We start from the raw sequence: 14,634 nt of genomic DNA, 5'->3' as shown, positions 1-14,634 counted from the left end.
AGTTTATCACTGGTGATAACGACAGCTTTAGTTTTCACTTCCAATATAAACAGATTTTAGGAATGGTGGAGGATACAAAATAACAAAGAAGTGTCTCTGGGGTTAGAAGAAAGTCATTCACTCTGTTTATGCAGTCAGCAGTCAGTAAGGAAATCCCTTGAATGGGACAGAAGGTAGTGACACAGCTATAAACACTTGGAACATGTCTAGCATATGATGTGCTCAACAAATGGTAGTGATTCTTACTTTCAGCGAGGCAGCTCAAGTATTGTAATTGAAAATTATTTTCATTGACTTTTAGTTGTAACGTCTGCAAATTCATTTAAAATACTTTGAACAAAGATGCTGTGACATGTGTGTCTGTGTGTGTGAGTGTATTAGTTTTATTCTACACTGCAGGGTGGTTAGTTAACATTCACTAGTGTGCTAGAAGCCCCATAGTAGTTGCTAACAAGAGTTGATTGTGCACATCCCTTCCCGCTCCTTTGTTACTTTAATAAGGACAGATTGGTAGCTTGAAATGGACCATGGAAATCGGCAAATGCTATAAATCAGTCCTTTAAACATTTACCAGAACACTGCAGTTAACATATGAAAAAACCCTAATTGAGAATACACACTCCAGGGGTGATTAGGTAGCAACTGAAATCGCTAATCAAAGCCCACAATCACAAACCCAACAATAAAAAGACAGACAATTGAGTTTTTAAAACATGGGCAAAGGACTTACCCTGACAGTTCTCCAAAGAAAATATACAAATGGCCAATGAGCATGTAAAAAGATGCTCAACATCGTTAGTCATTGGAGAAATGCAAACAAAACCACAATGAGATGCCACTTCACACCTACTAGGATGGCTCAGATTTTAAAGACAGGTAATAAGTGCCAGAGTGGATGTGAAGAAATAAGAACCCTGTACATCACTGGCAGGAATATAAAATGGCTCAGGTGTTGTTAAACAATTCTGTGGTTCCTCAAAAAGTTAAACACAGAATTGCAGTAGGACCTAACGATTCCTGTCCTAGGTATAAACCCCCCAAAATTGGAAACAGGGACTCAAACAGGCACTTGTCAGCCAACGTTCACGGCAGCACTGTTCACAGTAGCCAGGGGAAAACAAGCCTAGTGTCCATGGATGGATGAATGGATAAACCAAATGTGGTACATTCATCAAGTAGACTATCATTCAGCCTTAAAAAGAAGTACTGATACATGCTATGACATGAGTCAGCCTTAAAAAGGAAAGAAGTACTAGGGCACCTGGGTGGCTCAGTCAGTTAAGCGTCCGACTTCAGCTCAGGCCATGATCTCGCAGGCTGTGAGTTCGAGCCCCGCGTTGGGCTCTGTGCTGGGAGCACAGAGCCTGCTTCGGATTCTGTGTCTCTCCCTCTCTCTGCCCCTCCCCTGCTCATGCTCTGTCTCTCTCTGTCTCTTGATAACAAATAAAAACGTTAAAAAAAAATTTTTAAAGGAAAGAAGTACTGATACATGCTATGACATGAGTAAGCCCTGAAAACATTATGCGAAGTGAAATAAACCAGACACGAAAGGACAACTGTACCTAGAAAAGCACAATCTTAGAGACAAAAATATACAACAGTGGTTAGCAGGGGTTTGGGGAGGGGGGGGGAGAATGGGGAGTTATTGCTTAATGGGTACAGTTTCGGTTTGGGGTGATGAAAATGTTTTGGAAATAGATAGCTGTGATGGTTGCAGAACACCAAATATAATTAGTGCCACTGAATGGTGCACTTATGAATGGTTAAAATGGCACATTCTATATTATATACACATTTTACCACAACTTTTAAAAATTAATAATTCTCCAAAAATAATTGTATACTTTAAGTGTTTTTTCTTTTCATTTTGAGTCATCTCTCTATCTAATGTGGGGCTCAAACTCACGACCCTAAGATCTCAAGAGTCATGCGTTCCTCTGACTGAGCTAGCCAGGCACCCCTGAATTGTATACTTTAAATGGTGAGGGGCACCAGAGTGGCTCAGTTGGTTAAAACGTCCAACTCTTGATTTCGGCTCATGTCATGAGGTCTCACAGTAGTGAGATCGAGCCCCTCATGGGGCTCTGCCCTGGGCATGGAGCCTGCTTGAGATTATCTGTCTCCCTCTCCCCCTGCCCCTCGCCAACTCAAAAAATTTTTAATGGGTGAATTTTATGGTACAGGAATTATATCCCAATAAAGCTGCTTATTTTGAAAGGCCCACAAGCAATTCATTTGGAGGGAGGAATCTGGAGAGAGGGGGTGGTTGATGGAAGCAATTCTCTATCTTGATTATGGTGTATGGATTTGCCAAAACTCACAGAACTGGATCCTAAAAGGAGTGTAAAATATACCTGAATTTTTTTAAGGGGAATAAAAAGCCACGCTCAAATGCTTCAGCTATGAAATCCTTGAAATCTAGTTAACAAGATGTCTTGTTAACTAGAACAATGGATATTAGAAATTATATTTCACTGGGGGATGCATGAATTGGATAGAAGACTCTGGCTGACCCAATGTCCTTCACCCCTTTGGAATGACACCTTAGGCTCAGGAGATGAAACAAATCTCATGTTCAAACACTTAATGGAGGATTTGAACATGCCCTTTAATGAGAAGGTAAGTGGAACCCTATTTACTACAATACTGGCACATCTACCTCCAGTGAATCTTTCACCCAAAATAGTGGTTTTGTGCCCGACTGGTAATAATGTTTGTGTGACATAATTAGATCTGAATTGCTTTCACTGTAATATACTGGTTGTGGGGAAGAAACCTATAGTCCTTACCTACCTCTTAACTACTGGAGATCTTTGCTTCCCGTCCCCCCCCCCCGCCCCGCCCCAAAATAGAATCCAGTAACTGTGGACAACCAAACTGGCTTCTTAGATCATTTTGCAACAAATATTTTTGAGACTTCTGTACAAACAGGGATGTGTCTGATCTGAGAATTCACTTCACGCAAAATCAAACCAAAGAAACAAACAAAAAAATTATCTACTTTCCCGTTCTGGCTGTGTGGCTAGCAGGGGTGAGGAAATGTGAGTTGTTCAGGTTTGTTACTTATTTATAGGGTAATACTATTAAATGGATTTGCTTCATGGAAACATTCCCCATTTAATCTTTTGTTCACAGAGGTGTTTTATCCAAAGGGGCAGAGTGAAAATTCACACTACGGATCCAGGAAAAGAAAAGGGTCCTGCTGTTAGATCATCAGGGCATCACCCTGAATCAAGCTAACAGTTAGAGCCCAAATGTCAGTCTTCAAGCGCATCCTCTAGTCTCAGAAGCAACATGGACTTAGCACCTGAGTCCAAGTAACAAGTAACCTAGGAGGTTGGATGAACATAGGGGGAAGGAAGTTCAGCTAAACAGTTTTTTTTTTTAATTATATTACTCTGGGGATGCCTGGGTGGCTCAGTAGGTTAAGCATCAAACTCTTGATCTTGGCTCAGTTCATGATTTCATGGTGTTGGGGGCTCTGTGCTGACAGTGTGAAGCCTGCTTAGGATTCTCTCCCCCTCTCTCTCTGCCTTCCTTTCTGTCAAAAGAAGAAAGAAAGAAAAAAGAAAGAAAGAAAGAAAGAAAGAAAGAAAGAAAGAAAGAAAGAAAGAAAAAAAGAAAAGGAAAAAAGGAAAGAAAGAATGAAGGCAAAGAAAAAGAGAAAAGGAAGGAAAAAAGGAAGAAAGGAAGGAAGGAAAGAAGGAAAAGAAAGAAAGAAAGAAAGAAAGAAAGAAAGAAAGAAAGAAAGAAAGAAAGAAAGATCCTATTACTCTGTATTCCGTTCTCATGAAAAGTGACTATATACAACTCATTAAAATAAAGACAGCAAAAAGCTGCTGGGAACCCCCCTTCTAATTGAACTAACAGAGATGCCGCTATCACGCTAAGGTCTTAGTCTCCAGGGACTTAGATCAAGGGAAACCAAGACACTAGTTCCATTTCTCTGAGTAATTTATAAAAGGAACATAACCCACTCACTTGTTTCGCTAAAAGGAGGTTGTAGCCTAAAAATTACACAGACTTGCTTGAAACAAACATTAAAATCAAGATTTAACAACCAAGAAATCCAAATGCTATGATTCACATTACCAAAGGATTTTTTTCCCTACGAGGCTCCCCGTGAAATTCCTTACTTTTATAAGTTGCCCCTCTGCACTTAAAGTAGGATTGAACATACAGATTTTGTACCACAAGCAATTTTTCAACAGTATATTTATTTCTTCTTGCTACTGAAGTAGAAATTCTGGCCAGGGTAGTACAGAAAATCAAAATCTAGACCCACAGAATCCCAAGAAGATGATTTGGCCAAGTGACGGCTAGGTAGGTTTCTAAGGAAGGTGAAAGCATAACTGGTTTCCAGTGTTATTGCTGAAGATTAAGAGATCAGCTGGAAAGCTTTCCTTAAAGCCAGGCCAACAGAGCATCCCCAGGTGGGGCAACCAGGCCTCTGAGTATGGAATACGAGGATTCCCTGACTCAAAAAGAATACCTCCCACCCACCAACCATCCCCTGAACTACAGAAAGTAGAGGCCATTTTTCCCCAGGACCTTACTCTTGAAAAGGCCAGGAGGTGCTGTCATCAACCACACCCCACCCAGGCCTTCACACAGGGCAGAAACCTCTCAGACAGGTGACAATTACCTTAAGTTTCCTTAGCAAAGGCAGCTCTAGAGTTTTCCTCAGTCATCCAGTACCTAGGAACCCTCTTCCTGTCAAGAAAATCTTATTAAATCCTTCACACCCAATGTTTCCTAGTCAGAGGATTTGTAGCTTCAGGAAGACAAAAGCAAGCATCCTGAGGAATGAGGGAAAAGGACACTGGGTCATTGGGCTTAATTTTGAAGATATTACACACATAAATGGACTGCTTTCATAATAACTACCTTTTACTGAGTCTTAACAAGGTTCCAGGCACTATACTCACAGACGCTCTCTAATTCTTACAACAACCATGCAAGGTATGCATTACTACTTCCGTTTTACAGACAAACTGAAGTTCAAACAGGTTAACAAACTCACCCAAGCTCCAATAGCTAACAACTGGCAAAGCCAAAAGTTTAATCCACTAGAGTCTGATTCTAGAATCTAGCAGAATTACTGGCCAATAGTACATGCTCAGGGAATACATACTGCAAGAATCCACACTCTTTTTTAATGTTTATTTATTTTGAGGGAGAGAGAGAAAGAGAAAGAGAGAGAGAGAGAGAGAGAGAGAGCAGAGTGTGAGAGGCCATACGCAGGCTCAGGGCAGAGCCCAACTCGGGGTTCAATCTCATGAACCGAACCATGAGATCATGACCTGAGTGAGCCGAAATCAAGAGTCAGACGTTTTGGGGGCGCCTGGGTAGCTCAGTTGGCTAAGCGTCCAACTTGGGCTCAGGTCATGATCTCGTGGTTCATGGGTTCGAGCCCCATGTTGGGCTGTACGATGACAGCTCACAGCCTGGAGCCTGCTTCAGATTCTGTGCCTCTGTCTCTTTCTGCCCGTCCCCCATTTGTACTCTGTCTCTCTCTCTCAAAAATAAATAAACATTTAAAAAATTTTTAATATAAGTTATGATATTAAAAAAAAGAATCCATGTTCTTAATGCTTAAAATATGCCACCCCTGTAATCAGGAAAGAAACCAGAAAGATTGTTTATTTTTGCAAAACTCTTAAGTGTGCCACTCAAGGTAGCTTTTTTCATTGAAATTTTCCCTTTTCAGGGCAACTGAGTGGCTCAGTCTGTGAAGCGTCAGGCTTCAGCCCAGTCATGATCTTACAGATTGTGAGTTTGAGCCCCACATTGGGCTCTGTGCTGATAGCATCAAATACGCTTCGGATCCTCCTCTATTCCCACCCTCTCTCTCTGCTCTTTCGCAGCTCACATGCTTTTTCTCTCTCTCTCTCAAAAACAATAAATTAAAAAAAAATTTTAAAGATGAAATGTTTCCCTTTCCCCCAGTGGCAACATGAGTCAAGAAGTTTTCTCTTTCCTTTAATTGGGCAACGCAGCAGTGAGGAAGCTGCTTCACTACACCAAAAGAGAGAAGTACCCCTCACTACTAGCTGTGTCAAGGGCAGGAGGCGAGGGGAGGCCCACACAGGGGACACCTGTTCTCTCAGCAACTGGTGCCTGGCAATTTGAGGAAAGTGGAGGGGGCCCTCTGTTCTCAACTGCAACCCCGCTGACACAGGGAGATTTAACAATCAGCTGTCTCTCAACGCCTGGCCGCCCGCCGGTCACTGGTTTCTGAAGACTTCTAGGTATGACTGGAATAGAACATGTTTTTCCAAAAGGGAGGTTACTTCTGGGGCACCTGGTGGCTCAGTCGGTTGAGCACCTGACTTCGCCTCAGGTCATGATCCTGCAGTTCATGAATTCAAGCTCCACACTGGGCTCTCTGCTGTCAGCCCAGAGCCTGCTTCAGATCGTCTGTCTCTCTCTCTCCCTGCCCCTCCCCTGCCTCGCACACACACACTCTCTCTCAAAAATAAATACATATTTTAAAAAAGGACGTTATTTCTGAGCTAGGCTTTCTCTTTGAGCCAACCTGGGCCTAGAAGATGGGCATCCAGGTAGGGTGGAAAACAGGAGTAGCTGCATCCACTGGGTATGCTGGAGAGTGTGAGGGGAGGGAGAGTTCCCTTTGGTAACATGTTTTTCTTAAAAATGAGTCCAGAGGCAGATCTTTAGAACAGTGACAGTTAATTATTAAGCCCAGGTCCTAAAATCACCACAGGGTTATGGAAATATAAGCGAAGTACTAAGGGACAGGGTGGAGGCACGAAGGAGTAGATAGAACAAAGAAATGTACCTATTCAATGTAAGTGAAAATTGTGTGTGTGTGTGGGGGGGGGAACAACAATAAGATTAAAAATCTTCTAACAAAAAAATTTAGAAATCTACAACCAGCCCTTAAAGGAAGCGGGCAAGTGGGGACAGAATGGCTGGGCTCCCAGATTATTTCTGAAAGAAACACACCTTTCGATGCTCAAGGCACCAGGACTGCAGAGTCCATTCTGCCTGTGGCTAAGCAGCAGCGACCGGCCTGCCACCCCTCAGACAGCCATTCTCTCCCACCTCCCAACTAGAAGCCCGCGGCGCTCAGTACTGGTGTGTATCTGAGCCACAGGAAGGCACACAATAACTGGAAGCTAATGTGAAAATAAATCACTTGTGTTTTCTGATGTGGCCGGGTTTTGATGGAGTTGGTGAATCACTACTGCCCAGCCCTATCCAATAAAGGAGGGGCCAATAACTCACATCCTCTCCCAGCAGCTTGCACGCCCCTGGCAGAGGTGACCTTGTAACACCATGCTCATCCGTCACTCCTTTTCTCATGAATTTTTAATGGCTCCCTATTACTGACCGTATCAAGTCCAAATGTCTGCTCTTGGTGTTCCAGCTTGTCATGCTCTGCCTCCAACCTACCAATCAGGCACTATCTCCCTCCCACTGGAGGCAGGTGCCATTGTGAACCCAACTCACAGCTTCCTCTCTCTCTCTCCACATTTCTACCAGCATCTGGGATGCCTCTCCAAACTTCCAGGCAGCCATAACGTCAATGTCACTGTAGATTACCATAAATACCAAGCTCTTAGCTATAAAAGACACTGTACCTTTAAAAATTTGATGTGATCCTGCACTGTCCAATATGGTAGACAGACTACAGGTGGCTATTTGAATGTAAAGTATCTAAAATTAAATAAAATAAAAGATCAGCTCTTCAGTTACAATAACAACATATCAAATACATAGAAACTACATATGGCTAGTGGCTGCCATATTGGAAATGTGGACATCAAAGAGTTCCATTATCACAGAAATTTCTACTGCACAACACAGTACTATACTATACATGCAAGGGAGGAGTAGCCTACTATGTGCTAAAATTGTTGTTTATCATCACTTGGAAAACTTGAAGATTCACACTTCACAAAAAGGAGTGCATGGGTCTTAGGGATACAGCCCATCTTAAGTAACCGGAAATGCATTCTTATCAGTGATCTCAACTAGGTCTATAAACACTGCCAATAATTGCAACATGTACTTACTTATTTTTTTCTAAAAGTCACATGCAGCAGGCCTCAGGAACGTTTCAACAAAGTACTAATAGATTAGTCAGGGCCCTGTATACTAAGCTCTCTGCTAGGTTCTGGGAACCAATACAAATAACATGGCCCAGTCCCTGCTCTGGGGAAGAAAGCCCATATACACAAAACTGCAATAAGGAGGAAGAGACAATTGCCCTACAACAGGTACTATGGGGAACAAAGAGATCAAATGAGTACGAAGAATGAGAGAGGACTACATGGACAGGGAGATGAATTCAGATCTGGATCGGGCCCTAAAAGATGAGTAAAACTTTGACACAGGAGCTCAGAGAATGAAAGGGGAAAATTGCATTAGCAAAAGGGGTAGCAGGTTAGGGCCCAAGGTGCATAACTGGAAGCTAATGAAAATGAGGGCCAAAGAAATACAGCAGCGAATCAACAATCACTTGACATTTTTTTCCAACCACCCTAATAATCAAAGAACTACATATGAACTTCAATGCCATTTTGAAAAAGATTTTGCTTTAGTGAGAGTATCTGTTGCCAAGGACGAGGTACAACAGACTATCTTCCGTATGGCTGGTGGGAATGTTAATGGGTACTACCTTTTCAGAAAGCCAGTGTTAAGCTCCTTTAAAAGCATTCATGGGCGCCTGGGTGGCGCAGTCGGTTAAGCGTCCGACTTCAGCCAGGTCACGATCTCGCGGTCCGTGAGTTCGAGCCCCGCGTCAGGCTCTGGGCTGATGGCTCGGAGCCTGGAGCCTGTTTCCGATTCTGTGTCTCCCTCTCTCTCTGCCCCTCCCCCGTTCATGCTCTGTCTCTCTCTGTCCCAAAAATAAATAAAAACGTTGAAAAAAAAATTAAAAAAAAAAAAAAAAAAAAAAAAAAGCATTCATACCCCTGACCTCATCATTCCATTTCAAGGAAAATGGAAAATCGGAAATACAAAGAATTGTGCACAAAGCTGTTTTTTGCAATGTCATTTAATAATGGAGAAACTAATGGGAAATGATTAGGTAAATTATGCTCTAGATATGGGATGGAGTATTATATAGCCATTAAGAATTATGCTTCTGGGGAGCCCGGGTGGCTCAGTCGGTTGAGCGACCGACTTTGGCTCAGGTCATGATCTCACAGTTCATGGGTTTGAGCCTTGCACTGGGCTCTGTACTGACAGCTCAGAGCCTGGTGTCTGATTTGAATTCTTTGTCTCCCTCTTTCTCTGCCCCTCCCCTGTTCACACACACACTCTCTCAAAAATAAACATTAAAAATTTTTTTTAAACAGGAATTATGCTTCTGACAAGCTTTAAATGACATGGAAAACATTCTGGGAGTGTTAAGTGAAAAAAATTAGGACACAAAATTGGTCGTATAACAATACATAATCTGAGATGCCTGCATGGCTCAATTGGTTAAGCAACCGACTCTTGATTTAGGCTCAAGTCATGATCTCACGGTCATGAGATCGAGTCCCAAGTTGGGCTCCTCCATGCTGAGTATGGAGCCTGCTTAAGATTTTTTTTTTCTCTCCCTCTCCCTCTGCCCCTCCCCCACTCATGTGTGCACGCTCTCTCTGAAAACAAAACAAAACAAAAAAAACAAAATACATAGTCACAACCATGTCAAACAGTATGAATGAAAAGGATAAAACTTAGCAAAAATGTTAACATTTTGGTAGCAAGATTATAGGTGATCTTTATTCCCTACACCAGGGTTCAGTAAACTATGGCCTGCAAACCAACTCTGATTTGTATATAAAGTTTTACTGGAACACAAACACAAACATTCATTTCCATATTGTCATGGCCCATGGCTGATTTTGTGCTACAAAGGCAGAGTTGAGTAGTTATGACAGACATAATAGTTACTGTCTGGCCCTTTACAGAAAAGGTTTTCTAATTCTTCTATTTTCCAAACTGTCCATAACGAGTATGTTACGTTTGCAATCTTTTTTCTAAAAGGTCTATTTCTATACCGCGAAGGGCCGCAAGGAGCAGGAGAACAACTTCACATTTTATAGTGTAAGTAACTGGGAGCACTAGAAGTTTCTGAGGAGGGTAGAACATGATCTGACATGATGCCTACTAGCAAAACAGAACATCACATCTTTCAAAAGGATGGAATTTAAACTGCATGCCTGGCAAAGTCTGTGATTCATCAACAGCTGTGATTCGGAGCCACTCCTCATTTAAAGGGGAAGGTGATCTTAAGACTAGGCTGGTTATTGTTTGTAAATCTCCTCCTGTGAAGAAGCCCTAAGAAGTGGCCTCCTACCTGGAGTAATGAATGACCAATGGGGTTTTTCCCTCCAAAGAAAGTGGGGGGGGGCATATGCAAATTTCTGACTTTGCCTGCAGAGACCATTGGAAAGTTTAGGGTGGTATAGTTGCCTTCCTGAAGTCAGTCCTCCATTTTCCAAGCTTTTTTCCATCTCCTACTTTTCTTTCCTGTCCTAAAAGGACACAGGGAGAGGACATACTGTTGGGTAAAGGGGAAGGGACAAAGAAAGGCACAAGAGCAAGTGCCTGAAGCTCCCTCCTCAAGAGCCCTTGAGCTCCTACATTTACCCACCCTTAGAACATGGTCAAGACCCTAAAACCTGCCTCCAAGGAAGAGGAGCTAAGAGGAAGCATCTATATTCACAGTCTTTCTGCAGGTTCTCTGTGCCTTTACCACCTGCCCCAGCCCTACTTCCTCAGATGCACTGCAAATAACCCGTTCCTACAAACTATCCTTTACTCATTCTCTCTGGCAGGGACACAGGGAAAGCATGGTCTTAAGAGTAGTTTCCTTTCAAATAAACACTCTACCAATCACAAAGATGATTAATCATCTACAGAATGAAAAACTCCCAACTAACATAATTCATGCCTGGATGGAATAAAAATCAAAGGAAATAGGTCTCTGGATGTGGTGGGCTTTGGGGTGTGTGTGTGTGTTTAATTTTAAATACATGACATTTTGAGGACTTCAGCAAATTAAAGCTGTGATTTGCACTTGGGGCACCTTATAATACTGATCAATTCATGTGTAAATCTGCTAGCTGTTTTTTTAAAAAAAATTATTTATGTTGTAGGGTATCGGTCCAAGAGGGAGAAGATGTGAAATGCACCAAGGTGTTCAATTATTGAACAGATCATACTTAACGTTTTGTATTTTAACATATACCCACTGCCAACAATTGTTCTCACGAGCTTTCTGAACCACTAAGCTGCACTGCTCTCCTTCTTCTAAATCAAATATAAGTAATTTGTTGTCATAGCAATGCTTCTTCCCACTCCGTAATAGTTCAATACAGGCTTTGTTTCAGCAGGCAACTATCTATCTACCGAAAATTGGTCATTATCTTCTATCTTCTTGACAAATGTCTTATTAAATTGAGCTGCCCGGTTTTACAGTTATCAGGAGACTGTGTTTCTGTGGCATTTTCTTGCACCTGCACAGGAAAGGAGCTTATGGAAGCCCTCTGGAACTGCCTGGAAGCATATTACAGTTAAGTCGCTGGGCGACAGCCAATCTCACTAGTCATGATGACAACGATCCTTTGCATTATTACCCAGCTTTACAGTTTACAGAGTGTTGTCACCCACCTTATTGTATTTGAGGAACTACTAAGCGATGCTTCTGTGTTTCTTCAATACCCTACGTCGGGCGGGGGAGGGGGGTGTAATTTAACTGTGCACACCAGCGGTAAGCTACACTTGTTCTGGGTCTTTCCTCTCTGAGGTTGAGTTCTGCTTTTCTACCCCCATGGATGCGATAATAATGGGGACAATTAAATAAGCTTTTGGAATTGCAAATAGAAGTTAACAACTGAGGCACAGGATACCATTTTGTCAGTTCTTCATGCCAAGGCCCATGGACAGATGTGTACTGACTATTGAGACAAACACAGGAGACCACACCCCAGAGCCAGTACTAATGTTAATGTTAATCTTGTATTTGTAGAGCATGTTAGAGTTTCCAAAGCAGTTTCACAAAAAGGATCTCACTTAGACTGTACCTCTTATCTACCCATCCTCCCAACACACAGAAACACAGCTGGATCATATCCCCTGCCATGCAATTTATCCATTTTTAAATAAAGGTGAATAATCGGTGCTTCTAAATCCAGTTCCTTCCAGCCTTGACTTGTATTTGCATGCAGCCATATTCTGTGCAATCTAGCGGTCTGCCTCACCCCTACCATCCCCACCACCATTACGCTGGAATTTCTTTTGCACTGCGCTTTGGTGAGAAAAGCAAGTGTCAAGAATCAGAAAGTAGGGAGGAGAGATTCTTTGACATCAGCCAAAGTCTTCAGATAGAAACAGAATGAGCGTGGAGGGATGGATTCCCAGAAACTTTCACTTTTGTTTTACACATTCCTGTATTTTTTTTTTAAAGTTTTTAAATTTATGATCATAGACGGCTTCTGTAATCAAAAAAAACTTCAAGTTTATTTTTAAAAATGAAGAGGGAGGGGCACCTGGGAGGCTTAGTTGGTTAAGCATCCGACTTCTACTCAGGTCATGATCTCGCGGTTCATGAGTTCCAGCCCCGCGTCGGGCTCCATGCTGACAGCCTAGAGCCTGGAGCCTTCTTTGGATTCTCTCTCTCTCTCTTTCTCTCTCTCTCTCTCTCTCTCTCTCTCTCTCTGTCCCTCCCCCACTCACACTCTGTCTTCTCTCTCTCAAAAATAAAACATTAAAAAAATTTTTTTTAATAAAATAAAATTAAAATGAAGAGGGAGAAAGAGGAGTGTTGCTGCATTTAAATGAAAGGGCAGCTGGAAAAAGGGAGGTCCTAATGGGCTTACCTGCTCCCCCTTCTTTGAAATTCTCTGGGAGGGAAGGAGGCACCGGCAAAGGGAACCAGTTCAGAGTGCCCAGTTAGGAAATACAATCAGAATCAGGGGCTGCCTTAACAGAGCCTGAAAATGAGATTTCACAGAACCATGTGGGCTCAAGAGCTTGAGCTGAAAAGTTCCATTCCCACCCAAATGTGACCAAATGTAATTTGTCTCTCTGTAGGACTTTTAGCTTCATGGAGTCTGATTCTCTTCAAAAATCTAATAAAAGGCATACTCATTGTCATCATTCCTGTTGCTTGGCCCTTGTGAGCACTTGTCTCCCACAGACTTTCTTTTTCTTTTTTTCTTTCTGCAGAGCGAGCATAGGAGCTGATGAATTATTTAGAATCCCTATGCAACTATTATCTCAATTTCTGCACACCTCACCTCTGTCAGGTGGAAGGGGGAATGAGGCCTACCCACATAATTACAAGCATTGGGCCTAAAAGGCAGAGAGGTGAACAGGATTTGGGCCAGGTCCCAGAGAAAACGCTAGGCAATGAAAGAAAGATGCCGAGGGGTCTGAAATCCATCTGACCAGCCAATAGTAATGGTTGGTTGTCATAAGGCCCAAGAGAAACAAAGCTCTCCTGACCAACCTCTCGCCCACCCCAAAAGGAATAAGGCTTTCAAAACTGCTTTAATGATGACAAAAGCCTGTGACACTGGAGGATATGAGAGTGTTCATTTTGTTTGGCAAAGTCAAATTGCTTTAAGAATTTAATTCTATAACCAGGAAGGTGCAATTCTGATTTTAAATGTGTTTCTTCCCTGGAGCTCAAAATCCAATTTGCCAGCCCACCTAGAGGGATGGTTTTGCTTTCATCAAGTCATCGTTATTAATCTATCTACAGGCTAAGTTGCAATGGGAACCGCTATATTGAACATTTGATCAATGAATGTAACAAAGAAATGTAAAAACTGACCTACTATACCTAATAACCCAGCTTCAAAAAATACAAAGTAATGTTGATAGTACTAAAGGAAGAAAGAGATAAATCCACCTTGGTAGTGGTAAATTTTAACAACTCTCCCAACCACTGACAAGAAGAAGCAGACCAAAAAAAAAAAAAAAAAACTGGGTAAAGCTGTAGAATAGCAGCAAAATTAACAAGGTTGATCTAGTGGGCATTGGCCTCGCACCAGGGTACGCGGCAAGTCTCAACAAATTTCAAAGAAACAGACAACACAGACCACATTCTCTGATCACAATATTGTTAAGTTAGGAATCAACAACAAAAGGCTAACTAAACAAATGTTTAGAAAAAATTGTTTCAATCCTTCTGGACACCATGGCTTAAGAAAGCACAATGTAAATTATTATAAAACACTTAGAAACCGAACGACCTAACAAAATACTACATCTAACTTAAGTTAGAAAAAGAACACGAGATAAAACTCAAAGACAACATGAAGGATCAAATGATTTTCAAAATGAGCAAAAATTAACAATAGAAAACTAACATATAAGAGGATTAACAAAACCAAAGTGCTTCCTATAAAAGATAAGTTAAACTTACAAGCCTCTGGTGAGATTGATTTTTTGAAAAATAAAAAGCCAGTCAATGAAAGACAAATACCATATGATTTCATTCATATGTGGAATTTAAGAAACAAAACCAATGAACAAAGAAAAAAAGAGATGAAAAATAAGACTCTGAACTATAGAGAAAAAAACTGATGCTTACCAGAGGAGAGGCGGGGGTGGGGACGGTAAAAGACGCGATGGGGATTAAGAGTACATGTATGTGATGGGGCA

The 14,634-nt window shown here is 41.8% G+C and overlaps 1 protein-coding gene across 7 annotated transcripts in view; it reads right to left on the bottom strand.

Moving 5' to 3' along the window:
• Window positions 1–14,634, bottom strand: part of TMEM164 (transmembrane protein 164) — a 177,148-nt gene that overhangs the window by 136,826 nt on the left and 25,688 nt on the right. The window lies entirely within an intron of this gene.

Source organism: Lynx canadensis, chromosome X (assembly GCF_007474595.2).
Source record: "Lynx canadensis isolate LIC74 chromosome X, mLynCan4.pri.v2, whole genome shotgun sequence".
Classification (NCBI taxonomy): domain Eukaryota; kingdom Metazoa; phylum Chordata; class Mammalia; order Carnivora; family Felidae; genus Lynx; species Lynx canadensis.
This window is presented reverse-complemented; position numbering and strand designations above follow the sequence as displayed.